Source organism: Equus caballus, chromosome 26 (assembly GCF_041296265.1).
Source record: "Equus caballus isolate H_3958 breed thoroughbred chromosome 26, TB-T2T, whole genome shotgun sequence".
In the NCBI taxonomy this organism is placed as follows: domain Eukaryota; kingdom Metazoa; phylum Chordata; class Mammalia; order Perissodactyla; family Equidae; genus Equus; species Equus caballus.
This window is the reverse complement of record NC_091709.1, coordinates 32,748,015-32,775,174: the sequence shown is the minus strand read 5'-3', so window position 1 is coordinate 32,775,174 and position 27,160 is coordinate 32,748,015. Positions and strand designations below refer to the sequence as shown.

The window sequence follows — 27,160 nt, the reverse complement described above, 5'->3', positions numbered from 1 at the left end:
TGGTTATCTTTATTGCTAAAGTATAATTTTCAAAAGATAAAATCATGACTTTTATGAAAATGTAAGCATGTATCCAAGATGATATTAAACTCCTTAATTAATGAGGGAACCAGTAAGATGCTCAAACTTATTCAAATGAGAATTTGAAGGATATATATATAAATTTGTATATTATAAACATATACACACATCTATGCTTACATACACATGCACATATGCACATGCACACATAAACAGGTATGCTGAAATGAATTTGCTAATAGGTGGTACAAAACTGATTAATATCCCATAGCAATAAAATGTAATGTAATGATGTATGTTTAGACTCATCTACAGAGTGGAAATGAATATTTCTACCAGGAAAATTCATTTTTTTTAAAGGGTTTTAAAATTTTTCTTTTTTGAGGAAGATTAGCCCTAAGCTAACATCTGCTGCCATCGATCTTCTTTTTGCTGAGGAAGACTGGCCCTGAGCTAACATCCATGCCCATCTTACTCTACTCTATATGTGGGTCACCTGCCACAGCCTGGCTTGACAAGTGGTGCATAGGTCCACACCTGGGATATGAACTGGCAAACCCCGGGCTGCTGAAGCAGAAATGTGCGAACTTAACCACTGTGCCACCAGGCTGGTCCCCAAAAATTCATTTTTGGATATACACAAGAATCATTTGCATTACCATCAGTTTTCTACAACTTGACTTCTATTTCTGCAGAGTTTTAAAAAAGCCTAATCATTAGAATCAAAGGTACATATTTCAATAGAATCAGATAACCTCTGGAGCCCATAATTCTACTGAAAGGACACCTAGTAATCGCTTTTGTCCATTTGTAATTCTTGGACAATTTTCTTGACATTACTTTTAATTACATTTCTGAATCTGGCAAGACGTAAATCTAAGCCTTTTTAGCTGCAATTTTGGCAGTAGGCATGAACTGTTGTACATTCTTACAAGTTCATTTGTTATCAAGTAAAGCCTAAAATTAAGGCCTAATATTATATACTGCCTGACATCTGGTGAAACTGGGAGGGCCTCGAATGGTCTGACCCCAAGTTCTCCTCCCTACTCTCCTCCCACTGATATTGACCCCCAGCCAAACAACCCTCCTTATCTAGGGAACCAGGCACAGTTCCTGCCTACGCCTGTGTAGAGCCAAGTTCTCTGCCAGCCCACATAAAAATTCAACGAACAAATCCCATGCTCCTGTGGTAACCAGGGGGCACCCATCCTCTTGATATTACAAAGCCTGCCTCCCATAGACCCTGGTTGTTCACTCTGGTCCTGAGTGAAAATATGTGTGGCCCTGTGCAGTGTCCTCGGGCCCCAGGCTGTGAGTATATGTGACTAATGTTACTGTCAATCTCATGTGTCTGGTGTCGAGTCTTGGGTGTTCAGCCGTCCCATAAGCGGATGGTGGGAATCCCTCCTTTACCAACAGGGTGAATAAGAGGTGATTAAAACCTTGGTATGGGCAGTTGAATCCGAGCAGAGCTGGGGAAGGGAAAAGAATATATGTGAGGGCCAATAGACCAAGGTCCAGCAGAAAAGGCTAGAGAGACTTACGTTATGGGCTGGAAGAATGCTCTAGAAAGAAGAAAATTCATGTGTGAATAATAGAACCAAAGGGCAGAGTTTAGTTTTTTTAAGAGATGAAAAATTTTTCCAAAATGGCTGGAGTGTATGGAGAGTAGAAGATCATGGTTGCTTAGAGATAAGCTGGACAGATAAGACGTAGCAGTGAAAGCCAAGTTTAGGAGTTTAGACTTTATCTTAAAAGCAATGGGAACAATTGAAGGGGTGATATCATCATGTTTGTGTTTAAAAGAATCTTTATGGCTTTAACAAAGAGTGAAAAGTGTTTAGATTAGAAATTGGGAGCCAGTTAGGAGGTTATTAAAGTAATCTGGGTATAAATGTAGTGTCCTTTTCAGGAGTAGGGGTAGTAGAGATAGAAAGAAATGGACTTAATTCAGGAAATATTGAGGAAGTAGGATAAAGAGGGTTTGGTGAGGAATTAGATGTGGGTAAGGTTGCCAAATTTAACAAATAAAAATACAGGATGTCCAGTTACATTTGACTTTCAGATAAACAACAAATAATTTTTTAGTATAAGCATGTTCCAAGCAATAGTTGGATCATGTAGTAAAAAATTATTCTTTGTTTAACTGAAATTCAAAAGTAACTGGGTGACCTGTATTTTACCTGGCAACCCTAAATGCGTGGTTGAGGAAGAAGGAAGAGTTAAGGAAGACTCACAGGTTTTGGGCTAAGAAGCTGTCAGAGGAGTGAAACAGTTTTCTGCTTACCCAGGATATGAATATTTATTACCGATTGAACACACACCTAAAATACATCTTTCTGAAGGTGATTTTACATGGTTATCTTCTTTGTAAAACATGGTATATTTTGAAATTTTTTTCCTTGGGAAAAGGAGAAAAAAAACAACTATCAGAAACAGAATAAAGTAAAAGATGAGAGGACAAAGGTCCTAGGACAAGTGGTGTGTATGGTGGAAGGGAGTTCTGTTTGGAGGCAGATAAGCAGGGTCTAACACGAGACGATCCTGCCCTTGGATCGTTTTGATGTCAGGAGACTGTAGTTATGCTCGTCTCTCCTTTTCAGTATGGTTATATGTGAGTCTTACTTTACAGTAAGGGAAATTACTCGACTCAACAATGTGGCAGGTTTTCTTAATCTTCAAGGGCAAATAAGTGAGATTTGGGATATTAAAGATAATGGATCACAGAAATTAATTTGGGATGGATCATGAAACAAAAATTAAAGCCAAACCTACAGAACTTTTAAAAACATTAGAAAACCTTACAGGATATCTTCACAATCATGGGAGAGATAAAAACTCCTTAAATAATATGTAAGAAGAAAAAAACCATACTAGAATAAAACTGCAAGTTAGATTTATAAAAATGAAAATTCTATGTATCAAAGACATTATTAAGAAAATGAATGGACAAGCTATAGATTGGGCAAAATACTCAAAATACACATATCTAACAAAGGACTTGTGTAAAGAATGTTTTTAAAATTCCTAAATCTTGATAATAAAAGGAACCTAATTTATAACAAACGGAAAACCAAAGAGACCAATATCTTCACAAGAGAAGATAGTGAATGGCCAATAAACTCATGGAGAGGTAATCACTTCGTTGGTTTTCAGGGAAGTGTGTTTTCCTGAAGACCACAATGAGATAGCACTTAACACCCACTAGAATGGCTAAAATTAAAAAAGGCTGATAGTACTGTGGGCAAGAATGTGGAACAACAGGAACACATACATGTTGGCAGGAAAATAAAATGGTACAAACATTTTGGACAATAGTTTGGCAGTTTCTCATAAAACTAAACAGATATCTATCATATGACCCAGAAATTCCTCTCCTATGTATTTATACAACAGAAATGAAAACATAATCCAAGAAGATTTATATAGGAATATTCATAGATGTTGTATTCAGCATAGCCCCAAACAGAAGAAAATCCAAATATCCGTCAACTAGTGAATAAACAAGCTGAGGTATGGTTATACAGTGAAGTAACACTCAGTAACAAAAAGAACCAGTTACTGATGCGTGGAACAACATGGAGGCATTTCAAGACTTGATGTTGAGTGAAAGAAGGCAGACACAAAAGAGAACATACTGTATGGCTCCCTTTGTATCAAAATAGTGGTTGTCGCTGAGGTAGTGGGGATGGGATAGGCTGGAAAAGGGCAGGAAAGGAACTTTCTGGGGTGATGGAAATGTTCTATATCTTCATTGGGTGGTGGTTATGTGGATGAAAACATTTGTCAAAATTAATTGAATTGTACAGTTGCAAGCCGGGCATTTTTTTTCTTTTTTATTATTTTTTTATTGAGTTATTGATAGGTTACAATCTTGTGAAATTTCAATTGTACATTAATGTTTGTCAGTCATGTTGTAGGTGCACCACTTCACCCTTTGTGCCCACCCTCCACCCCACCTTTCCCCTGCTATCCACTAAACTGTTCTTGGTCCATAGTTTTAAATTCCTCATATGAGTGGAGTCATACACAGATTATCTTTCTCTCGCTGGCTTATTTCACTTAACATAATTCTCTCAAGGTCCATCCATGTTATTGCAAAAGGAATGATTTTGTTCTGTTTTGCAGCTGAGTAGTATTCCATTGTATATATGTACCACATCTTCTTTATCCATTTGTCTGTTGATGGGCACTTAGGTTGCTTCCACGTCTTCAAGCCGGGCATTTTATTGGACATAAATTATGCCTAAAAAGATAAGAGAAAAATACACAGTGATATACCTCTTTCTTCTTTTGTGAGTAGAATAAGTGGCCAGTTTTTCTGCTGTGAAAGATGGAAAATGCAAAGGCAACACGAGTAGTGCATCGGAAAGAATTTGTCCCCATGGCTAAGAGGCTCCTGTTTGTGCAGTGGATTCTCTTGATCTCATCCAAATTGCTTAAAGCTCAGTGTCTTCTCTGTGACAATGTGGATAAAATTACACTGTGAAAGGACTTAGTAGAAGCCCAAGTGGTAAGTGAGTGGTCAGTAAATATCAGCCCTTTTCTCTTCCTCATTTGTATTTCCGTCCTCTGTAGTGACTGATTAACTAGCTTGAGGAACGTGTTCAAATCAAGGCATGTAGGGTTGGTCTCAGGCACACAGAATCAATCAATAATATCTAGAAAGAGTGTCTTGAGAGAAGATTCATGTATTATTAAAAAGCATTATGTTTAAAAATTACGTAGCTTTATTTTCAAATATTTTGCTGGTTAAATCACTGAGAAACTTTTTTCAAAGAGCTACTCAAAATTATTTCTTCTGTAAGAAGTACTTTAAATTTTTATTTTTTATTTATTTTATTTTATTTAAAATTTTTATTTTTAAGCACTTTTAATTTTTTTCTAGAAAATATTTTTCCCAAGAATGAATCTCTGTCCTGTGTTTTGTAGAAGACATTTAAAGACAGTTTTAGTAATTTAAAATAGTGACAGCTTCTCAAGGAATACTGAGATAGCCATAGCAGTTTATTAAGATAATTGAAATGAACTAAAAATGAAAAAACACAGAGCTTTGCAACATGCAAGTTAATACTAATGTGCTCATGAAATTATGATCATATCATTTGTAGTTTAAATGTTTAATTCAAATATTTCTCACATCTGCAGTGAGAATTTTCAAGACAGATAAAAGGGAAATTTTGTCTTCTGGAGATTCTAGTAGCAAACTATTTCTTTAATAGAGTTGACAATTTTCTTTCTTTCAATAAATTTAAAACTTATGAAATAATCACTCTACTGAATAAGGAATATGGGACATGCTATTTCAATTTAAAATGTTATACTGTTTGCTCTTCAATAAATAATCAAAAAATGAGGACAGAATACATTTTTCTTTTTTATTGAACAAGTTTATAAATGTTACTTGATTTTAGCATGGATGAAAAATGAATAAATTCATGAATTCTGTTTCTGCACGTATTTCCATTTTAAAGCCTATATAATTATTATTTAAAATGATTTTCTAACTCAAGCAAAATGATATTGTAAGGGAAGAGATACAGAACACGCAAAATTGGGAGCCAGGAGCCAAATGTGATTATGAGAACACAAGCCTCCTGGAAATTAAAAAGAAATCTTGAGGTTTTGAACTTCCACGGTGCCTAAAATGGCTCATATTAACTAGATCTCAAGAGACTGGGGCACTCTAAAAGACTATTGATTTATACATATTTTGATTTTACAATCCATCACCTTTCTGAGCTTACTGTTTTTCATTGGTTTCCAATTGGGGATTCTAGATACATAATTACATTGCCTGTAATAATTGCAGTGGTGTTTTCTTCTTCTCTTTTAATACTTTCACATCTATTTATTTTAATACTATATTTCATTGACTGATACTTACAAAAAAATGTTAAATGATTATGGAAATTATAGGCATCTTTGCTTGTGACTGAACTGAATAGCTATGCTTTTAATTTCACCATTAGATGTGACTTTTGCTTATTTTATCTACATATACATAAACATGTAAATATATTTTCTACATTAAATAAATATTCATCTATTTCTATTCTGAGTTTTAAAAAAAATAATCAAAACTGGAAGCTAAATTTTACAAATTAAGTTTTGAGTACCTCTTAAGAGACCATATAATTTTTCTTCTTTGATTTTATAAATATGATAAATTATGTTTTACTGCATGATTCTATTTACAAATATTATACTTAGTACTCATTAGTGACATTTTGTGATATATAGAATTTTGTTATTAGTATAGCTATATATAAAGATTTTTTTCTTTTTTTAAGATAAGGAATAGTTTGAATAACACAAGCATTATATATTAAGCATTTGAAAAAATTCACCTCTGAAACTATCTGGGTGTTTGGAAAGTAGTCTTTTCTATTAATTTTCAATTAATTCTATGATTATATAAATTTCAATGAATTCATAAACCCATTTGATTCAATAGAGATATTGAATTACTAGTTTAACTTGTTTCCACAAAATATTTAAGATGGCTAGTGTAAACATTAAAAATAGAAATTTGGTTTTAAATTTCATAATATATACTGATGCGGGGTCGGTGAGCCGAGGAGTGGAAAGAAAGATTTCTTTAGACTCTTAAGATCTGGCAGTAGTGCTCTTTTATTTAGAGAATAGTATAGAACAGCATGGGGACAGGACCCATGGGCAGTCAGAGCTTCTGCTGCCGCCGCTTCTGCTGCCCCCGCTGGCATGGGGACAGGACCCATGGGCAGGCAGAGCTCCTGTTGCTGCCCGGAGTTGAGGGTTAGGGCTAAATTTAAGGCATAGGTATGTGAGTTATCTCTTTACAAGACAAAGAATATGTAAAAAAGTTAAAATGGTATCAGTGCCCGTATGGTCTGGCCATTTGGCGGTCCAACAACTTTTAGATAAGAATCAAACCGGATTGAGTAAGTGTCAGAAGTCACCGCTTGAATTTTATCCTCGGCTAAAGACAAAGGAGGATTTGTGGGGGGGGGGGGGGGGGGGGGTGGGGGTCAGTTACATGAGGTTGCCAGACAGTAACCAACTTAAGTTCTTGCCTCTGGCATTGACTAAGAGCTTCTAGAGATAAGACCATCCCCCCTTCTTCCTGGCACAGAGAGGGAGGCATTTTCACAGATAGAGGTTTCCCTTAGAAATGTAAATGTTTCCCAACAAAGGGGCAAACAAATTCCACTCCTTGGAGCCTGAATCTCATCTGTAGTTTTAAAACTAACCAGCCTAAAAATCCTCATCATAAGCCATTTTAAAATTAAGCAGCCTAAAAATCCTCATCACTTGGAGCCTGAATCTCATCTGTAGTTTTAAAACTAACCAGCCTAAAAATCCTCATCATAAGCCATTTTAAAATTAAGCAGCCTAAAAATCCTCATCATATACTGCAATTCACTTTTATTAATGAAAATTGATTCACGTTGAGTGGAACAAAACCGTGTGTGCAACATAAAGTCAAAATGACTGGTTAATGTAGCATGTTGAAAACACATTCCTGTCCAAAACTTGGGCCATACATCGCTTTGAAAACAGGGATTGTGTTTTACTCATATATATATTTTTTATCATCTGCACCTCCCAGTGCCCTGGCATATAGTGAGTGTTCAATAAATATGTGTTCCTTTTTTTGAAACGTATGAATGAATTAGCCAATATGAACACACCCTTTTTTTAGGATTGGCAGAGCCGTGGCTGAGGACCATAGCACATGGACCCTTACTGGCTCCATCTCAGCCCTGGGAGCTATAGCGTGACCAGAACAAGTATTTCTGTTAATTTTCCTCTTAGAAACCACAAAATACATCAGGCTAGTGGCTGGTGCTGAATTTTTGCTGACTTATCCTATCAGAGTTTGATCATCTTTAGGGAGAAGAGTATATTGTCTTGTTGGGAGTAGGAGAAACAAAAGGAAGGTTAAAGGAAGCAGTAAAATGCTAAGGTTTGCCCTGGGGAGGAAAACGTGTTATGTATTATATGTGAATTACAGGCTTAATGAAAAATATTAGCAGAGAGGTGAAAAGCAACATCCTGCTTAGACTTTTTACTTTCAATGATCATAATGAAAATTACCTAGCATAATAAAAACTCATTTATTATGTTTATATAACAGCGATAAGTCATAGCTAGTTGCTTTTCATTTTTATCTCATTTATTACACATACAATTCTATGGGCAAGGCAATAGTTAATCCCCAGTTTACAGAGAAGTAAACTGAGGCTCAGAGAGAGCCCATAAATTCTACACATAGTAAGTGGGAAGTTGGGCTGTAAATTCACGCTTCCCTGGCTTCAACGCCATGCTCTTATATGTTATACAACATAATTTGACCATTTCTCTTTAAGTTATAAAAATATTTTTAAATCTCCTCCCTGGATCTCACCTACATCACCCCAATTCCTTCCTCAAATTTCATTGCTTCCTCAGAAATCAACTGAACACGCACTGCTTCAGGAAGCTGACTCCAATTTTTCCAATCTCTTCAGTTTTTATCACTCTATATGCTTTAGCTCACCTATTTCTACAACCTTGCGGGACCAAATTTTGTTCATATGACATAAAGAACTGTGTGTGTGTGTTTGTGCATGATCATAATATTTTGGGTGCTTTTTACAACTAGTTTTCATTTAAGGAAAATGCTTGAACAACCTGATAGATAATACAGAGAAATTAAATTGAAAACTATCAACATGTTCAAAATAATGATCACATGCGAGGCATTTCAGTTAATTGGTAAAATCATCATAAATCTATGCTGCCATTGTGTCCTTTTGCAGATTTCTGGAGCAGCAAATGATTTTCTCCAGCTTGTTAGTCTAATTTTAGTTTTGGGATAGTAATTATTTTTCCTGTTGTTTGCAGCCACTTGCCTGGCTTTCTACAAAACGTTCCTGGATTTTTTAAGCCAGCAATTTTCTCAAGAATTGAGTACATGAAGGGTCACACTGACCTTGACTTATCTGAACATTTCCAAGTCTTCTGGCTCACCCAAGAGGGCTCTAGATGGCTACACAGAACAAAAAATTCCCTGCCAAAGGCATGGCTTGCAATTTTTTAGAGTGGTTTCAATTTTTTTTCTGGAGTTTCTTTCCATGTGAGATGAAGCAACTTTCAATTTATCCAGACCAAAATCTCATTTCCTAGAGAAACTAGCTTATCTAACTCATCCCCAAATGCATACATCTTAGGATGTAAGACATTGAAACCTGCAAGGGTTATTATAGATCAAACCAAAGGAAAGTGACCAAATAGGATGCAATAATAAAAGGAGAACAGTAAATAATAATTTTATAATACATAACAGCATATAAAATAATTATATATTTTAATGATAAAATATTGTATCTACGTATAAAATATATTATGCTATATATTATATAATATGTATTACATTATACATTATATGAGTATAGTAATTATAATAATAAAAATAAATAGAAAGAAAGCAAGGTAAAAAATTTAGATGGCCCAAATACTGGTTGAGCTCAGCAGAGAATTTTGTATGGTATAACGGCAGTTGGGGAGCCGGCCTGTGGCTGAGTGGTTAAGTTGATGTGCACTCTGCTTCACTGGCCCAGGATTTCTCTGGTTCGGATCCTGGGCACTGACCTAGCATTGCTCATCAGGGCATGCTGAGGTGGTATCCCACGTAGCACAACCAGAAGGACCTACAGCTAGAATATACAGCTATGTACTGGGCGGCTTTGGGGAGAAGAAGAAGAAGAAATAAAAAAGAATGGCAGTTGGGTGGAAATGATACACTGGTATTGCCTTTCTCATGTTATGTTTTGCTGACTCTGGTAATACTAATTCAATTACCGTATTTTAAAAATATAGACAAGACACACACACAAAAGAAGTAAAAATCACTTATAATTCAAGTACCCGTGAAATTATAAAAAGAAAGGAGTGAAAATATATCTTCTGTCTCTCCAGTTCTGCTTACTGAAATAACCGTTGTTACTGGTTTGTTTGCGTTTAGTAATTTCCGACACCACCACTTGTAGTGGCTGCAGCCTCATCACCATGGCTTTTCCATGACCTGTCCGTCTATTAGGAAGCACAATCTGGACCATAAATGGGAGGCAGGAACAGTACTTAACTATTCAAGTCCTCACTCCCCTGTCACAGGTGTGGGAGCTCTGCATACATCCATTTGTCAACTGATTGGGACCAAGTTTCCCTCTTGGAACTGGACCGGTTCCATACCTCTGCTCCTTTTTAGAAGCAGGTGCCAAAACAGCCCGCTGTTTGCTCATTTCTGCTTGGGAGCAACTCTAGTTCTTCTCTCTATCCACTGGCTTCGGTGTGAGATGCAGCTCCCCAAGTCCCCACTTCTTTGCTGCCCTCAGTAAAAGCATGCGGATCCCTGTTCCAGGATTTCATGGTGATTTACCATGGGGTGTACGGATGCTGTCATACACAGCCAGGGTTCCCCCTTCAGTACCTGGGGCACTCATTCTCCTGCTGCAAGGAGACAGCTCACAGCTGAGTTCATCCACAGGAGCCGCAGGCAAGAACGTTGCCCATGGTTTCAGTTAGGCACCTCAAGAAGTGGGAGTCCACATCCAATGACCAGTTGTTGTGAAGGTGCAAAGCCTGGTCTCCTTTGCCAATCATTAAAGGGCCAACCAGCTTTAGAGCTCCTCAAGGCACAATCGATAGTCTCTGTTGCAACCACGTCACAATTCAAGTTCTCCCTCTGCTCAATCTTGCTTCTTCCACTCCTTTACAGGTGTTCCCAAAGGCCCTCCTTAATTAACCACCTGCACTCAAATCCCTTCCTCAGTCTGTTTCCCTGGAACTTGACCTGTGGCGTGGGGTAAGAATAGCATTAAACCCTGCACAGGCTGTACAGCTGTGGTCCCACGTCTTTAATTCCTGACTCCTGAAATTGTAAATAGTTTTGGGATTCTGCCATCCTCTATAAAGTGGAAGTAATAAAAGGGCCATATTAAATCTATTTTCTTGGAAGATTATCTAAAGTTAATCTGAATGATAGTTTGTTCTTTGCCTTGTGTTGGGTGACAAATTCTCTAGGACTCTGCCCTATCCAAGATTTATCTCCTCTCAGATTTACTTAGTATCCCATCTGGCTAGAAAATGGCCATGGGACCAATTGATCTATGTGTGGTGATAACAGTGGGGGCTGACCAGTAAGTTGTGGCTCATGACTGGCAGGACCACCATGCATACTAATTAATTGTGAATTTACTTGTAAAATATGTGTGATCTAAGTTTCATACTCAGTCTTGGATTTGATAAGACTGAAAACTCCTTTAGGGTAAGAACCAATTTCGATAGTAGGTACCCAGTATGTATATGTTTTGTTCTGGAATTGATGTTCTTCTTCTATGTGGAGGTAATGGTCAAATACAACCTATAATTTTCTGATGGATATGGTAACTGACAAAGTATACTGACAATAAATGGAATTTTCCTTGCTCCTTAGCTTAGAATTAATTTGACATAAGGGATTTTTTGACTATCAAAATATACCTTAAGATTTGCTCTGTATACAATTACATAGTCTCTGGATATATTTTTATTTCCTTCTTTACAATATTTATGACCTCACTGCCTTTTTACAGCCTTATTTCCTTGGTTAGGACCTCTGGAATGACATTAAATAAAAGTGGAAAAATTGACATACTTGATCTTGTAAAAGTGTTCAATATGTTACCATTAAGTACTATGTTAACTGTAGATTTTTTCTGGAATGTCTAAGACTGAGTTAGCTCCCTTGTAGTTCTAGTTTGCCAAGAGATATTTTTTTTTATCACCAATTGACATTGAATTCTGTCAAGAACTTTTTTTGCATGTATTGAGATATTCATATGATTTTTCTCCTCTATTCTGTTAATCAATTACATTGACTGAATTACAAATGTAAAGTCAATCTTGAATGCTTGGTTATGATATATTATCCCTTTATTGCTGGTTGAGGTTACTAACATTTTGTTAAGAATATCTGCATCTATGTTTATGAGAGAAATTGTTCTGTAATTTCTTTTCTTGTAATGTCCTCATTAGGTTTTGGTATTAGGGTTATGTTGGCCTCATAACATCAGTTAGGATTCCCTCATCCTTTATATCCTAAAAGAGTTTATTCAAGACTGATAATAAATGTTTCATAGGATTCATCAGTGAAGCCATCTTGATCTGAAGCTTTGTGGCTTTGTGGGATGGTTTTAAATGATGACTTCAACTACTTTAGTGCTATTTAAATTTTCTCTTGCTTTTTCTATCAATTTTGGGAGATTGTGTTTTTCAAGGAATTTGTCTGTGTTCTCTCAGTTGTAGATTTTATTGAATTATTTTGAACATAAAGCTGTTCAAAATATCTCCTTATTAACCTTTTCATGTGTGTAGGATCTGTAGTGTCTCTACATTCATTTCTAATATTGCCAATTGATTGTTGATGTTTTCTTCCTCCCCCGTCTCCCTCCCTTCCTCTCTTCCTTTTAAAAGATTAGTCTTTTTAGGGGTTTATAAATTTTGTTAATCGTTCCAAACCCAACATCTCTATTATATTTTTCCTATTTTAATAATATTAAGAATTTTTTATTGTGCCCACCATGTACATCATGCATTTTACAGCATTTATCTCTAATTCTCAAAATAGTATTGCAGGGAAAATATTACTACTCTTAGTTTATTTATTTATTTATCTATTTATTTATTTATTTTTACTCAGTTTAAATGTGTGGAAAATAAGGTGAAAAGAGGTTAATTATTTTGGTGTATCTTGTAGATATCAGAGGCTATATTTGAATTTAGGACTGTTTGGTCTCAAACAGGATATCTTTTGCTACATCATAGTGCCTCATGGCAAAATTATATGGTGTTTGAATATGTGAATTCTGATTCTAAGTCTAGTTCTTGCCACAGAACTAATCAACACCACTAAACTTAACACCATCAATATATTAGAGATGCTTAATTTGCATAGCTATAAAACCTACGGCCAGTTTTAATGGAGTCGTCAAACCAACTGATGTACTAATCATATCCGGTAACAGCATATTGGTGTTTTATAATTTGCATACAGGCAATCTTATCAAGGGTATGAAAGCAAAATTCCCAAGGAAATAGTCATGGAATGGGAGTATGAGAATTTTACCTTCCATTTCTCCATGTGATTGCTTCCTCTGCAGCACAGTATGGTCTCTCTCTGCTGTCCTCTCTCTGTAACGTCAAGTTTTTGGAGTTTGCTCTAATGAAATATTTCCTATTGGATAGAATCCATGATAATGGCCCAGGAAGGTGCCAAGGAGAAAGAATCAATTATGTTTGATGGATTGCAAAAGTGACTCCAATTCTTCCCTTCAGAGACTAGTGGACCATATCAGGCACCTACCTAGATGTCTTTATCTGTACCCTAAAGGAATATATGTGCTGGGGTGAGATGTGTATCGATGAGAATATTTGGTCTACAAAGATTAAATTATTTTATTTTGAAGAATTTTTGATATGTTGGAATAGTCTTATAGTAAATATAAGTAATTTGGAAAGGCTACCTCAGATCAGTTTTCTGCTTATTACATCAAAGTCAGCGGAGTAAGGGCAACTCTAGCTTGTTGTAGATCTTAGATGTCTGCAGTTTTGGTAAATGCAGTAAGTATGACTACCAGGATGGTCTCAGTTTTTCTTTAATGTGTCATCTGCTCACAAAGTTGTGTGTACTCATGTAGCCCTGTGTCTGCCTAGCTCCCTCCACTTTAGTGCTTGTAGTAAGAACCATCCATTCCTGAACTTTTCCTGACTTTCTTTCTCTCCTTTCAATTTTCTAATGAAATGTATTTATCTGTTTTCCCATTCATATGAATTCTATGATGAGAGAAGACAATCAGATAACCAAATTCACTTTACTGATGGCCAGTAAAGTTTTAGCATAGGTCTTTGACATGCTTACCCAAATACTAGAAGAGGTAATAATGCAAATATCATAAGCTCCAGGTGGTGGCTAATTCTGCCAACACGTAGATGTATTCAAACCACCCTGATAAAATTCAAATTAGTCTAATGTTAGTTAAATTGTCTAATTGTTAGTTACTATTAGTGAAAGTGACATAATGATAATCTCTCTCTCTTAAGTTTGTCACAGCAATAAAAATGAGATGACATATAAAAGGTTCTTAGTTTGGTGCTTGTGCCATATTAAATACTCAATGGTTGTTAGCTGTATTATAATTATTAGTTCTAGAAATTTAATAGTTTGAGAACATGTAGATTGAGGTAAGGGATCAGAGTTTAATCTCTTCTTGAACATAACACTTTACCTGGGAGAAAAATGCATTTCTAAAAGTAAAGTTGAACAAACCATGGTTTTTCCGTCCTTTGCAATTAGTATCACCCCTTTGGACAATATATAATGTGTTGATTTACACATTTCAAGAGTACTTTATAGCATCCATTGGTTGTATTTCGTTAATAAGGTTATAGGTTTACATAAAAAAAGATCTGACTTGAGAAAACATGAGAAGCAAGGTCATAAGGAAGATCAGAGTGCCTCCACAAATCCAATAATGGTGACAGTTGGGCAAGTGGGAGCCAGATGGAGTGGGGAGAGATGGCCTCTGTAAGGCAAACTGACACATTTCTAAATGCTAAGTAATCCACATTTCAATTCTCTCAAATGGCACATACTAATTTTTATAAATGGCATGTTTATAAATGCCTTTATTACAAAACAAAAAGCTCTAAACTATCATCATGAAGGTACAAAACACACAAGGAATTAATACAGTCCCAAATCTATGTGAGATAGACAGACCATAATCATATTAAGCCAATCCAATGTGGCTAAAATGCTGTGACAGCCTGGAGAAAGAAGCTAAGCTTTGCTTGGGGGCCTTGACAAGGACTGCACAGAGGAGAGGACACTGCATCAGGATTGCAAAACATAAGTAGGCGTCACGGAGGAGGAAATTAGGGGTTCTGGGGAAATTGTCCTTTACTGAACTTGCTCTAGATGTCATCCTATGAGATTGTGGTAAATGTTTCATAAATATTGTCTTACTTGAACCGCATAACTACTACATGGGTGGATATTTTATCCCCATTTTACAGGTCTTGAAATTAATGGTCATAAATAGCAAAGGCTCAAGTTTACGCAGTTAGCTAGAGGCAGATGTGACCTCCAAATCGAGGACTGCATGACCGAAGTTGTTCCCATTTCAAAACATGCTCTGATGACATTCCAGGAAAAGATCCTACAGTGGCACAGTTACGACATTTTGGGACAGAATGGTAAGTTAGAGAAAGAGTAAGTAGGTCAGTGTCACCAGAGCATGTAGTTTTGGAAAAGGAAAAAGGTGCTGCAAAAAAATAAAGTTGAAGCATTTTCTCATATTCCATTCTCTTTAAAGCTTATCCTTTAATTTCAGTGTTTATATTCACTCCCATCTACTCTCTCAGGCAACCATTATCCTTCCTTCTCACACCTGCATTCACACTTCATTGCATCAAACTACAAACTCACATTTCTAGGTTTATGCTTTCTCTCTTTTCTTTCACTCTCAGTATTATCTCCATGCGTGTGAAAGAGTTACCACAAACATAGGGGTCTTCTATCCAAATATTCAGATCAAAAGTGTAGACATTCTGTTTCCCCAAGTCCCAGACTCTATCTTATTATCTTGAACTTGAGAATGAGCCTTAAGTGAACCAATTATAACCGACTTGTAGCTATTCAGGTCTTTTAGAAGCCAGCTTTTATTATTTGATTTACACTTCTGTTGAAAAGCACTCTGGCCAAAAGAAATTGAAGGCTAAACTTTCTAGTTCAAAATTCACTGGCCTTAGTTTGCAGTGGTGTTCCATTTCACATGAAGATGGTTTGGCCAGCTCTAGTCCTGATCTAGGTTGGTCCTCAGAAGTCCCATGACATTGCTTTTGAAAGAGTTAGAAGTGTTAACCCTAGAGTTTTGGCCAAATGCCAGGTAAGGTCATGGGTTCTGCCTCTTAAGTCCTCTCCGTGGCTTTTGAGAGTATTCTTGGTTGCCTTATCTGTCCTCTTTTTGGATTATTGAGAAGCTCTCTTCAATGTTCAACTGAATACACATACTTGTGCATGGTACAAAGATCCAAGTCAGCAGGTCAAGAGGTTTGGGAGATTCCTACAAAGTTCTCTTATGGTAATAACTGAGGAGTTTCTGGGCATTCCTATATTCCAGGAATCTATTGCTACATAACAAATCACCCAAAAACTTAGTAGCTTAAAACAAGGACAACATTTATTTTGCTTAAGCTTCTGCAATTTAGGTGGGGTTTGTGGAGACAAATATTTCTGTTTCACTTGGTATCAACTGGACCAGCCCAAAGGCTGGAGACTAGAATCATCTGATGGCTTGCTCATTTGCATGTCTGGCAGATGATGCTGGCTGTTGGCTGGGAGTATGGTCAGAACACCTACATGTGACCTTTTTGTGTGGCTGCTTGGTTTCCTCATAGCTTGGTGGTTGGGTTTTAAGAGTGTGTAACTCAAGAGAGAGCTGTGTTGAAGCTGAATCATCTTTTTCTAATTTAGCCTTGGAAATTATGTAAACGCCTCTTCTGCAACATTCTATTCACTTGGAATGAGTCACTATGTCCATTCCACATTCAGAAGAAAGAGAATTAGATGCCACCTTTTGAAAGGAGGCATGTCAAAGAATTTGTGGACATATTTTACAATACTGCACTTACCTTCTTGTCTCCATTTAAAATGAGGAACTGGAGCATCAGAGAGTGGCAGAGCTGTGATTACATCGGAGGCCATCTGACCCTGACTTTAATTTTTTCTCAATGTTAAATGTGTTGATGACTTGTCTAAGTTCACCTTTATGATAAAGAACTTGTATTATTTTGTCTAAATCAGGTGCTGGCAAACCATGGCCCATGGACCAAATCCAACAAATACTTTGTTTTTGTAAGTAAAGTTTTATTGAGACACAGCCATATTCTTTCACTTATGTGTTGTCTAAGGCTGCTTTTGCTCAGCAATGGAGCTGAGTTGTGGTGGTAAAGATGTTATGAGCTACAAATCCTAAAATATTTACTATCTGGTCCTTTATAGAGAATGTTCGGCAACTCTTGCTTTGAATTGTCTATCCGTTGTACACATAGTTTCTCAGCTTGAGGAGATGGGTCACTGGCTTAATGGTAAAACTGAACAATGGTGCTCTAGGCTGGTGGGACCTGAAAACTTCTGACCTTTTGTCCTGGGGGCCAAAGTGTCTAGAGGTTTGGCCTATGAATTCAAAGCTGTGAAAGATGGCAATCTATAAAACCTACACATGTCATGTCCATCAGGACTTAACCAGGGAAGCAGAACCACTAGGGATTTTTCTATAGAGATTTGACCTTATGCAATTTTGGGAGCTGGTTCAATGGATATGGGAGAATTCTTCTATATCTGGTGCTGCAGCCTGAAGTAATCAGAGCAGGCATTCGAGAAAGGAAGGATAGACAAGCCGTAATGTGAAAGGCAGAGCTAGAACCTATGAGGACAAACTGGAACCTATGAGATGAGTAGACTCATGAAGACAGACTGGAACTTGTATTCGTGTCTTACTGCCTCTAAACCTCCTTCTTTGATAATGGGGTGTCTTGTAGAAGAAGCCAGTGCCCTTTATCATTCATCTGGCCCAAGAGTCAGAGACGCAATGCTGAAGGGGCTAGAGCAGGAGCAAGAGATTATGCATGCTCAAACACTGGATGCTGCCATCAAAATGAGCAGCAGACAGAACATGGGTGTATAGCTACAGCATCTCATGTCCAGCTCCAACCTGTGCAGAGTAAAAGTCTGCTTGCTGCTTCACTTCTGTCTTAAAAATCTTATGTAAGATTCTTCTTGTGGCCCACACTCATAAGAATCACGTGGAGAAGATAATCTGGGAAGTGGAGGTCCAGCCCACTTGACACAATACACATCCACTGTATTATGAAAATATAGCTTCACACAGTATGTTCCAGGGCTTATTGGAAGAATGCTTCACAGACCTCTCAGACATCCTCACCAAACTGACCCTCAGCTTCTACATTCCATACTTGGTGATAACGCCACATCAAACACAGTTGTCCAAGCCAGGAACCTGGTATTCTTCATAGATTATTTTCCCTCTTCTTCAGCCAATGTCTCAAGAGCCCATTCCACCTCACAGATGTGTATCTCAACTTTTCCTTCCTTTCCACTGCCACTACCTTTGTCCAGCCAATACCACTCACCATGAGATTACTGCAATGATATTATGGGGGTCTCTGGTTGCCAGTCTTAAACTCCTTCAATCACCTTCCCCATTACTCTGTAAATAGAGTATCTAAAATACAAATATCATGAGACCCTTCCTCCGCATGGAAAGTCATTTACTATCTCCTCAAATTACTGAGGATAAAGTCTCAACTCAGCATAGAATACAAGCCCATTCATAATTTGAATGAACTACTCTCTCTTCAGTCTTCCGCATTTAGATTATGCCTTTTATTTATTAGCTGTAAGAGATTGAGTAGAATACTTTGTCTTTAAGCATGGGCTCTCCCATGTATAAAATGGGGATAGCGATGTTTGTTAGTCCCTTGTCTTCCATAACCTGCCGTGGCACAGCTTCTCGTTCCTTCAGCAATACCTCAGTGAAGAGATGGACCACAGAGGTAAAGGAATTTTAGCTTATCGGTACCGTAGCAATCTTTTAATTGGAAACTTACAGCATATACTTTGCTGGGTGAAACGCAAAGTCTCTGAACAAGGGCAACAATCCACCTCTCTTTGCTGATCTTGGAATAAATGCAGGAGAGTTAGCAAATGAAGATACTTGAAGTCTGAGCTGAAGAAAAAGCACACAAGACTGCCATTCCTTGCATTAGCAATTTTCTCCACTTGTCGTGTGTCCATGAGAAACAGAGAAGTGTCCTTCTCTTGCCTCTGTCTGTCAAACTTGATTTAGTTTAGGGATTTTATTTAACTTATAGGTATTAACCTCATGAACAGAATTTTTAACCCACCCTATATCTAAAATAGTTACCCAGTAGTGTGTGTATTAGTTTGCTAGGGCTTCCATAACAAAATACGACAAACTGGGTGGCTTGAACAAGGGAAATTTATTGCCTCATAGTTCTGGAAGCTAGAAGTCCAAGATCAAGGTGTCAGCAGAGTCACCCTCCTCTGAGGGCTGTAAGGAAGAATATGTTCCATGTCTCTTTCCTATCTTCTCGTGGTTTGTTGCAATCTTTGGTATTCCTTGGCTTGTAGACACATCACCCCAATCTCTGCCTTCATGTACACGTGGCATTCTCCCTGTATGCATGTCTCTGTCCAAATTTTCCCTTTTCAAAAGGACACCAGTTGAATTGTATTAGGGGCCCATCTTACTCCAGGATGACCTGATCTTAACTAATTACATCTGTAACAACTCTAACTCCAAACAAAGTGACATTCTGAAGAACTGTGGGCCAGGGCCCCAACATATGGATTCCTGGGGAAGACAATTCAACCCACAACAGTGTATTAAAACAGTGATTTACTTCTCCACCGACCTTTTATAGACACTGGAGAAGAATGTACAAGGTACTCAGATGCATTAGTAACCACAATGGAAAGTAGACTTTCTGTTAAAAATGATGATTGTGAGCAAAACATTCATTTAGAAGATGAGCAATCTAAAATGATATTTCTGTTGGAAGTGATTTTCTGTGAAATTTTAGCCGCTTTCTCCACCACTTGTCTTTTCCATTTACTAACAGTGTGTGAATATTGTCTCAAAACTAGTCAACTGGGCCACACTGTAAGCTGAAGTTCCCATTTTCCCTCACCTAGCTTTTCTTCTTCTCCCTTTTCAATCATTAGTCATCAGTGCTGATGAGAAAGTCTCTAACATGCGGAGTTCAATTAACTTGACAAAATGGATTATTACTAACTCATTTTCATCCTATTGTTTTCCAACCAATCTGTTCAACTAAGCAGCTTACACAGTGAACAGGAAATATTAGCAAATCGTTGAAGTTCAGCTAATGCTGAAGTTCTTTTGAGATAATCGAGTACGAGTTGGTTTAATGGACATTGAGTCTTCCACAATTCGAGGCTTACAGTTCCCAATCTTTTCTACTCTAAAGACTTCTCTTCATTTCATGTCAGCAATTAATTTGTTACCACACCTTGGAAATTCTGACTAAGTGAAACTGAGTCTCTTATGAAATTGAAAGCTGGAATTTCCTTACTTTAACACAAGGGCCCTTTATTTCATGGTTCCAATTTTCTCACTCCCTTCTTGCCTGTTCTTCAACTCTCTCTATGATTGTCAATTTCTTGGCTCTGCTGTGTTCTCCAGATCTAACATCCTTCTCTTGGTTTCATTTTTCTTTCCTACTATTCATGAAATTTATGGTAAATCTGTCATGGTACCTTGACAATCTTCAACCCTGGACCACTCTAAATGATCAATTTTTCTTACTTCCTGTCTTCTTAGTAGCACTAGAGAAAAATCTATGTATAACAAGGTTTTCTGGATTCACTATAGTCACTAGAAGGCGGACATAGCTGAAATTCTGGACGTAATAGTCATTATTATATAAATGTTTTACTGACATTATAAATGGGTGCTCTGGTGATTTGTAACACCTGTTCACAACATTTTCTGTATTAAAATACTTGTATCCATAGTCTGTGATGGAGAACTTTTGGGCCTCCGTTACTCATTTACCTGTGTTTGCAGCAGCCCCAGAACTAAGTAAAATGTTGGCTCTGTCCAGAGTTGCTACCTTGGATCAACTCCATGTAGTAGTTGGATGAGAGTCTATTCAAGCCCCAGTCTTGGTTGGGCTCCTCATTTTAATAAGGGGATGTCAGTCTCCCTACGGGCCCATAAAAGTGTAACGATCAGCTATTGCCTACGTGCCCACATGCCATATGAACTTCAGGTTCTAGCCGGAGAACATAATTTAAAATTCCCTGCTATGTAATTTTTATTAAAAAAATAGTTTGGGGTAATAATATTCATGGAGAACTTACGAAAGAATTTGTAATCCACGTATTTCTGGAAATATTCTAAATTTCATTCCTAGATGATGCTGAATTAAACCACATTTTTTGTTTGCTCATAAAATTACTTTTATGGAATTTATGCGTTGGAACCATGCCATTGAATTTGCTTAGGGAAGCTGATTGGGATGTTGCTCCCTGGACCACATTGTCCCCTTTTTATGAGGACACGTAGGGGAAATTTCCCTTAGGTTTCCCTATTAGAAAAAGGTTTTTCTGGGGGAACTTCAGTTTCATCCCCTGCTTTGTTAGCAAGGAAACTTAGAGTATAATTGTAGACTAGCTATATAAATAAGATTTTACATTATGTAGTTTGAGCTATAACTTTAACCTTGGCCATTTGTAATGGTTAATTTTACATATCAACTTGGCTGGGCCACAATGCCCAGATATGTGGTCAAATATTATTCCAGATGTTTCTGTGAGAGTGTTTTTGAATGAGATTTACATTTAAATTGGTGAACTTTGAATAAAGCAGATTGCCCTCCATAATGTGGGTGGGCCTCAGTCAATCAGTTGAAGACCTGAATAGAAAAAAGACTAATCTTCCCCAAGCCAGAGGGAACTCTGCCAGCAGACGGCCTTTGGACTTGAACTGCAACATTTGTCTTCAGCCTGTGGGGCCACACCTCAGATTTTGGACTTGCCATTTTGCATAATCATGTGAGCCAATTCTTTGAAATAAATCTCTACTTATATACACACCCTATTGGTTCCATTTCTCTGCAGATCCCTGGCAAATATACCATTATTCCCTTTATATTTATTTTATTTTTGCCTCAATTTCCTCATCCTATTTTTTTTATACTACAGATTTTTTAGGTTATTACAAATCCTTTTTAAAATTAAACATGGAATAAATATATAACTCACAAGTACTATAAAGAAAGGGTGACTTCTAAAAAATCTTGAGGAAAAGCACGTATTTATAATGCCTTTTAAAACAAAGCTATTCTGTTGGCCTTGAGGGAGCAACCTTCCATGCTGTGGAGAGGGCTACATGGCAGGAAATGGTGATGGTCTCTTGGAGCTGAGAGTGGCCCCCAAATGACAGCCAGCAAGAAAGTAGGATCTCAATTCCTGGACAGAACTAAATTCTGCCAACAACCAGTCATCTGGAGTCATGTAAATAGTTTACATAATTATAAAACAAAATTCAACTAAGAATTGGATCTTGATCAATTAAAATTCTAAAAATTAAAAATAAAATGAAACAAATGAAGATAAAAATATATTCTGTTGATGCATAATTCTATAGATAGGCTTTTTCAGTTGGGTTTTAAGCATCCCAGTTGTTTCTACAACCCAGCTGGGTTTCTACATCCTTCGTGTGACACATGGGACACAGCCGGAGGACAAAAAGAACTGAAAAATAAGTTTTCTCAGTCATCCATTCATGGTGGTGTTGCTAGTGTTGCTTGGTGCCCGCTGGGTGTGGTCTCATACCTGAGCTGGTTTTATACATGGTTTGACTTAAGAGTGAAGTACTAGTTTCAAATGAGTTGAAATTCTTTTAAAAAGTCTCTTTAACAAAGAGAGTAAAAGAAAAAAGTAAATAATGGAAAAGGAATTATTTTTATTTATTTATTATTTCTTTCTCTTTTATTTATCCCTTTCCTGTCAACTTCCAACTTCTCTCCATCAGTTTGAGAAAAATGTCTTCAAGCGTTGTGACATTAGGAATGGTCTTCTACGGGTCTGGTTAGGAGAGATCTAGAGTGGGAGGGGAAAGACAAGGATGTAAAATGCAGCAATAAGCTTTTTAGAGATATTGATCAAAATGTTCCCAGTGGTTTTCTTTGGAAGTTCCTGTGAGTTTATTCTCCCTTTCTCCAACATACTTCCCATTCACACTATATTACCCCACTGAGAAAGGGGAGAAAATAAAAGGTGTCTCTTTTTGGTGTCAGCAAATAAACCCCTCATCTTTCTCCTTTCCCCCTGAATCTCTCAGCCTTAGAATGTCCGGGAGACCCAACCTGCCTTGGAAACCAACTGATGAGACTGCCTCATGTCAATCTTGCTGTGATTTTATTCCTTTGTAAGTTGTTTTAGAGACGGATAATGGACTGAGATATGAAAACCTTGCTCACCACATTGTCCTTGCATCACATATATCAAATGTGGTAGATTTATTTGCTTTTATAAAGTAGTGAATTTCCTAACCCAGTGGGAAATGCCTGAAGCTATAAATGTATGTCCTGAATAGTTGTGAAACGCAGATGCTGGAGGCATAGCAAGCATCTGAAATTATTATTGCAGTCTGTGCAGTTGCCTTTTTGAAAGGCATGTGATGAACTTCATCTTCTTAATGTTTTTTTTTTTTTTCAAGCAGGAGCTTGCAGCAAATGACTCTACTGGAAACCGTCACTCCTTTGGATTAGGACCAAAGCCCTGTGGTATAATTGAAGAGGATAAGGAAGGGGGCCCTTCCTCGGATATTTCCCCACTTAAGAGATGATTTATCTCATCAAACAGGATGGATGTAAAAGTCTATCCATGCTTTCTCCACCTCACAGCTTTCATGACTCATTCTGGACTCACCCTATGTTCTGTCACGTGAAACATTTCAAGGTTGTTCCCCTAGCAATCTTATTCTTTGCTCTCTCTTGCTGAAGCCTTTCCACAAACTCCCAACTTGGATCAATCCTTTTTGCTCTCCTCCATCTGAGTGTAGGATTTTCCCATGAGGACTCCGTAATTCTTGGTGATTAATACATAGAGAGGTCTTAGAAGTGTTGGGAGGGAGGTGAGAAAGTGTTGTATGTAGGAAAGACGTGAATTGTTGTGGTAGGATGTCTGCAAATATGGCTGCCAGTTCCTCCCATATCTGTGATCATATGCCACTAAGTCCTCGAGTGGGGAGCCTATTCTCCCTTCCTATAGAATCTGGACTGACCCTGTGACTTGCTTTGACCAGCCGAATACAGAGAAGGTAAAGCTGTGTGATCTCAGATTTTTAGGTTTTAAGGGACACTGTTGGCCTGTTGGGATTCAGCACCATATAAAGAAACTTGAGGCCCCTCAGCTCCCAGAATTTCTAGTCACTCGAGAGATAAATCACCAGATATTGAGAGTAAAACCATCTTAGAAGTTCAGTCCCAATCAAGCACCCTGTTGAATGCACTGCAGAAGTGACTTCAGTCAATATCATGAGTAGAGTGAATAAACCAACCAGCTAAGCCTAGAGGATCCACAGAATTATGAAACTAAAAAAGTTTGTTGCTGTTTAAGTCACCAAGTTTTGGGACGTTTGTTACGCAGCAATAGATAACTAATTCAATCACCAAGTTCAAAGTGATTTTGCTTTCAGACTCCTCACTCCTAGGAGGGGAAATACAGTGTGGTCTAGAGATATAATTGTTGGGGATAATGGAGCCCTTCCCCAGTTTCTTCTCCAATGACTCCCATATACCCTTGGTAAAGAAAAACAGTCACTTGCTAAAGGCGACAAGACTGATTGTGTTCAAACTACTGAAGTAGGAGGAAAAGACTCCAGTATAGACTGAGCTCAATGCCAACTAAGCCCAAACTAAGAGAAAGTTGATGGAGACTTTTAAAGGGAGAATTGATAGGGAACAAAAAGGGACTATGGGAAAGTGCAAAAGGGGGAAAAAGGAACTTGGGGCCATGTGGAAGGAGAAAAATTCCAGGAGAGGGAATTATTGAAAATAGTTTGGCAAAGTGGGTTGGGACAATGAATTTTTTCTGGTGTGACAGCATTGTGTTTTCCTGAGCAAAGACTCACCACGAAGGCTGGGGTTACCTTTAGGAAAACCGCCTGGTGCGGATGGAAGTCAGGCTAAAGTTCAGTCATGTCTCTTAGCACAATGTTTGGGCAAGTCCTTTGTGTGACACGGGAGTTCACAGTTCACATGCTTCCAGGCAGATGACCTCAAGTCCTTCTTCAGGGATGAGATAGAGCATAAACTCTGAGCCTCCACACCAATACATTCTTCATTGGGGGATGAGGTGTTCCTCTACTTAAGTTTTCCACTCCTTCTCTTTATCCTCTCCCATCTTATTTCCTTAGAGATTTTGCTTCATAAAATAGGACTTCCTTCTCTATTTTCTACCAAAACCTCGACAATAGTTCCTCCTCAAATCTCAAGTCTCTCCACTACTATTATAACTCTTCCTTCACGTCGAACTTTTTCTAACTCTTTTTCCTTTGCTTTGCTTCATGACCAAATCCTTCAAGGTGATTATCTACATACACTTTCCTCACTTACTATTACCTACCCTAAGTGCATTTCCCTCTCTGCTGAATTTTAGCTGGACCAGGTCGCCAATGATCTTTTGATCTTCCAAATCTAATGAGAATACTTGCTTCATCTGGAAACTTTTTCTTCCTGTGGCTTTTTTGGTTTTCCCACTCATCTTTCTGTTTGTTTCCAGTCATGTTTTAATGCTCCTCAATCACCATTTTTTGTGTATGTGTGTGTGTGGAAGATTGGACCTGAACTAACATCTGTTGCCAATCTTCCTCTTTTTTGCTTGAGGAAGATTGCCGCTGAGCTAACATCTGTGCCAATATTCATCTATTTTATGTGGGATGCCTTGACAAGCAATGCTAGGTCGGTGCCTGGGATCCGAACCTGCGAACCTGGGCCGCCAAAATGGAGCATGTGAACTTTACCACTACGCCACCGGACTGGAGATCAATCATCTTTTTTATGTAGGGATTGTTGGTCAGTGTTCTTTCTTTAAGGCTCTCCTCTCATGACACTTTCCTTGGTTTAACTCATTTATTTCTATGTTATATGCTGAAGATTATTAATGTATGTCTTTGCTCTAGTCCCTGTTATTAGATTATTCTACTGTCTTTTGCAGCTTTCTACAAAAAAAGGTAATTGAAGCTCAGTGATTACCTGTTACCAATCCTGACCCTTGCCAATCCTTGGCTCCTTCTCCCTTTTGTTCGGTGGCACAATCCTTTTGCCAGGGTACATGGGCTTGACCCTACTCTACTGTCCTTTCCCTTACCTCTTGAATCTAACTGGTCTCTGTGTCTTAAATATATCATGATTTCCTTCTCTGGTCTTCTTTTCCACATCCACTGTCTTAGCCGATATCTCTTGTCAAAAGCTTTCAAATTGATTAGTTGCATTTCCCTTTTATCAATTTTCAATCTCTCTGAATCTGTACCAATGATTTTTCTGAAATAAAAATTCAATTACATTGCACTTCACTCTTCAGTGGACTCGTGACAGAACTAAATGTCATTCCCAGTATGAGGTCTCTGCAGGGCTTTCCTTCCCACTCTTCACTCTCTTTGTTCCCCACACTCTACCTGGCACAAGCTTCTATTAACGCACTCAACACACCACTTTACAGTTCACGTGTTTTAAGTTCCTATGGATTGCAGCTTCCATTGTGGCCCCCTTGGGTCCAGGATCACGTAATGAAGCTGGAGCTCAGTCAGCCCTCACATGTTTCACTCACAATGGATGAGACACTGGATATGGGTGCAAAGCTATCTCAGAAGGCCCAGCCCCAATCAAGTACCCTGTTGAATGCAGCCACAGTGATAACCCCGGCCGATACTGGGAAGCAATGTTTCTATAGTGAAGGGACAGCTGCTTGATTTTTGCTTACTTATCATCAAAAGAGTTTGCAAAGTGTACTCGTGGCCAAATCCAGCTTATTTCTTCTTTTTATCAATAAAGATTTTTTGGAATACAGCCATGTCCCTTTGGTTTGTGTATTGTTTGTGGCTTGTTTCATGCTACAATGACAGTGATGGATGGTCACAACAGAAGTGGTAGGCTCACAATGCCTAAAATTTTTACTGTCTGGTCTTGTACAGAAAAAGTTTGGTGACCTCTGTTTGTGAACGAATGGATAAAAAATGCCATGAAAATGATAAATCACATTATGAATGAAGAATGGTATATTTCTTAGGATAACTATAACTGATGTAATAAATAAAGCCCAATATTTTTGTAATTCAAACAAAACTAAAGGTTTTGTGTTGTGCACATAACAGCTAACAGATTAGCAAGGATCCCTCCTCCACACAGTCACTCAGGGAACCTGGAGAATAAAAGTTCTTCAACATGCAGTTTCCAAGCAACTCCGGATGAGAAATAGTCAGTGTGCCCAGGAAGGAGAGTA

At 37.8% G+C, this 27,160-nt stretch overlaps 1 long non-coding RNA gene across 2 annotated transcripts; it reads left to right on the top strand.

Annotated features, from left to right (window-relative positions):
- Positions 1-1,168: 1,168 nt before the first annotated feature.
- On the top strand, positions 1,169-26,715 carry LOC111770793 (uncharacterized). Of its 2 annotated transcripts, none has more exons than XR_002804202.2 (4): positions 1,169-1,332; positions 16,889-16,939; positions 22,998-23,084; positions 23,379-26,715. It is a non-coding gene; the product is annotated as an uncharacterized lncRNA (long non-coding RNA). The 2 variants fall into 2 exon arrangements; XR_011432763.1 differs by lacking the exon at positions 1,169-1,332 and adding an exon at positions 15,087-15,279.
- Positions 26,716-27,160: the final 445 nt, after the last annotated feature.